This window comes from Gossypium hirsutum, chromosome A05, assembly GCF_007990345.1.
Source record: "Gossypium hirsutum isolate 1008001.06 chromosome A05, Gossypium_hirsutum_v2.1, whole genome shotgun sequence".
Classification (NCBI taxonomy): domain Eukaryota; kingdom Viridiplantae; phylum Streptophyta; class Magnoliopsida; order Malvales; family Malvaceae; genus Gossypium; species Gossypium hirsutum.
In genome coordinates, this window is record NC_053428.1 from 99,922,465 (window position 1) to 99,925,891 (window position 3,427).

At 33.7% G+C, this 3,427-nt stretch overlaps 1 long non-coding RNA gene across 1 annotated transcript; it reads right to left on the minus strand.

Moving 5' to 3' along the window:
* Positions 1-856: 856 nt before the first annotated feature.
* On the minus strand, positions 857-2,744 carry LOC121229585 (uncharacterized). Its single transcript, XR_005927362.1, has 3 exons — positions 2,468-2,744; positions 1,731-2,374; positions 857-1,348 (listed from the first exon to the last, which is right to left on the minus strand). It is a non-coding gene; the product is annotated as an uncharacterized lncRNA (long non-coding RNA).
* Positions 2,745-3,427: the final 683 nt, after the last annotated feature.

The window sequence follows — 3,427 nt, forward strand, 5'->3', positions numbered from 1 at the left end:
ACGAATATTGTGCTAATTCTTAAAATGTTTACGCCGAAAAATATGGGTCAATTTAAATCTATTAGTTTTTGCAATGTGATTTATAAAGTTATCTCGAAAGTGATGGTTAACAGATTTCGACAGGTCCTCAACCTTTATATTGATAAAACAAAATATGTGTTTGTATCAGGTAGACAGATTACTAATAATATATTTGTGGCCTATGAAATTTTTCACTCTTTTAAAAAGAAAAGGGGGGTTCCATTGGATCTTGTGCTTTAAAGCTTGATATGAGTAAGGCCTGTGATAGATTTGAATGGAGTTTCCTTAAAAAGATGATATGTAGATTAGGTTTTTGTAATGCATGAATTTCTTTAGTGATGAGGTGTGTCACTAGGGTTTCTTATTCAATGGTGTTTAATGGAGTTCAGGAAGAAGAATTTAGGCCTACATGAGGATTGAGGCAAAGGGATCCTTTAAGCCATATTTATTCAGACTTTCTGCTGAGGGGTTTTCTACTTTGCTTAATTTGGCTTGGCGGGAAGGGTGGATTTGTGGGGCAAATGTAGGGAAAAGTAGGTTATCGGTAACACATATACTTTTTTGCAAATGACGACATTTTGTTTGGTGAAGCTACGGTTGAGGGAGCTAATACTATAAAAATAATGGTAACTGGGTATGATAAGGTATCAGGACAGTTAGTTAACTTTGATAAATCGCTCATTTATTTTAGTGGCAATGTGGACTATGAGGTGCGAGATCAAGTATGAAATGTGTTGGGCGTGTAGATTTTAAAATATCTAGAAAGGTATCTTGGTTTGCCAATAATGGTGGGGCAAAGGAAGAAAAATGCTTTTGTTGATATTAAAAAAAAGATGAATAATTGGAGTGTGCGTAATTTGTCGATAAGTGGAAATGAGGTGTCTATTAAGTCAATTTTGCAAGCCATTTCCATTTATGCAATGCAGTATTTTATGTTGTCTATTTCGTTGTGTCAAGAATTGGAAAATTTGATGTGCATGTTTTGGTGGCACAATACAAAAACTAATACATTGGTGTAGTTTGAGCACTATATGTATTCCAAAAGTGCAATGGGGTATAGGTTTTAGGAAGCTTTCAAAGTTTAACATGGCCCTACTAGCGAAACAGGGATGAAAATTAGTTACGAATCCCAATAATTTATTTGCACAAGTGATAAAGGCAAAATATTACCCTCGAGGGGATTTTCTGAGTACAAGTTTAAGTTCGTACCCTTCATATACTTGGCAGAGTATTTGGGGTGCCTGAAGGTTGCTGGAACACGTCACATGTTGGAAGATTAGAAATAATTCATTGGTGAATTTTTGGAATGATGTGTGGTTGTCGGGTCCTGGTGATGGCAGAGTGAAAATTCAGAATATTGATATAAGATATACTACTATCTCATATCTAATAGACATGGAAATGGTTATCCTGGAAGCACAGAGTCATTTGGGACTTGTTTGGTGATGAGCAAATGGAGAGAATCTTGTCAATCCCATTAGTTAATAGTGTGTAGACGGGTGAAGTGATATGGGGGGTGACAATACTGGGGCTTATACAACAAAAAATGGGTATAAGTGGCTTATTACAGAGAGGAAAAACTTGTTGGGAGGCAACAATTCAATGCAATATGTGGTTCTAAATACTTTCTATACAAGATTGTGGAGCTTAAATATTCCCAGCGAAATTCGAATAAGTTTATGGAAAATAACTAATGAATTTATGCTTACTTTGTGTACATTAAACACACGGAAGCTTGCAGTGTATGCTTTTTGTCCAGTCTATAAAGTGGAGGAAACTGTGGCACATCTGTTTTGAGAATGTGTCTTCACAAAGCAAGTCTTACAGGAAATATGAGTGGTTTTCTCGACAACAAATAGGGAGCAAAATTGGAAACAATGATTAGTAGTGAAATTCGGAAATAATAGTATACTGATATGCTGGAAGTTAGCTATTTAATTTTGGGCTTTATAGTACAATCAAAACAAGGCGTATCATGAGGGGATAAAGAAATGGGTACAGGATGTTGTGTTCATTAATGCCTATAGTTTAGAAATTGAATAATTGTGAGAGTTATCTGCTTTCATGCATAGGCCAAAATACGCTAATTGGGAACCATCAGATGGTGAAACTGTTTAAGTTAATTTTGATGCTTCTTACTAACAACATTTACATAAGTCCAGTTCGGGAATAATAGTACGAAATAAAGAGGGATTGGTGATAGCAACGTGTGTTTACCTGTGGGAGAATATCCTGAATCCGACTATGGCAGAGGTACGAGTGTGTCTACAGATGGTTATTTTTGCAGAGGAGCTAGGGTTCAAAGAGGTTTGTATGGAAAGAGACACTTTAACTGTTATTAAAAAGCTAAGATCTGCAAATGAAGATAGATCAAATATAATACATTTGATAAGATAAATTAAAAGTGGAGCATCCAATTTTCAAAGTTTAATGTTTCGATTCATACCTCGGATGACAAATGAAACGACATATGTGTTGGTGGCAGAAGGTCGACAATATGACTCTCTTGTATATTGGATGGAAGAAGCCGAAAAGGAGGTAGAAAGACTTGTTAACCATGATAGGATGGGGGTTGAAGTGCATTGGCAAGAGTTGTACTGACTGAGTTCGAATGTGAAGCGGCAATTGAGAGTTCGATGAAATCAGCGACATACAGAGGTGTTGGGAAGCAACAAGATGGAACTTGTGACTGAAGAAGGAATCTGGTTACCCTATGGTTCACTAATACAAGAAAGGGTTATGGTAAATTCTTGGAGACAAAAGGGTTTCAGGCCTGGGGTCCATTTGTTTTGTAATTTTGTTTTTTAGCTATGTTTTTTTGATTTTTTGCGTTGTCTTTAAGATTTCTTTAATGTTGCTTTCTTTTATTTTTTTCCTTGAGGCATCATTTGGTCATCCAATGGCTGAAAGTGGTTTGTAAGGCTAGGCAGTGTTAGAGGGCTTTGTAACCGTTTGATTTCTCCCCAAGTTTAAATACATCAATTAGTTTGATTTCAAAAAAAAATTAATAGAGATAGTATAGTGACGCATATTTTAGTTTTTATTTTTTAATATGTTGAATATAGATATTATTTTGTCAATAATTATAGATATTATTGTATTAACTTGATATGTTTATTTTTACATTTCTCTATATTTCTAAAAGTAAAAAGTACATTAGTCAATAAATAATTCGATGATAAAGAATTTGTATTATTATGTAGTCTTCTATTAACACATAATTTTATATTCAAACATGAAACAACTCTACCTCTCTTCCTATAAAAAATAAAATAAGATAATAATATAAATTTAGTTTTGAGTTGAGACTAAATCAATGAAGAAAATTACTTAAATAATTTTACATATTTACAAAAATATATATTTTTTATTATGAGAATATTTTTTTTTCGTATTTGTTAAAAAA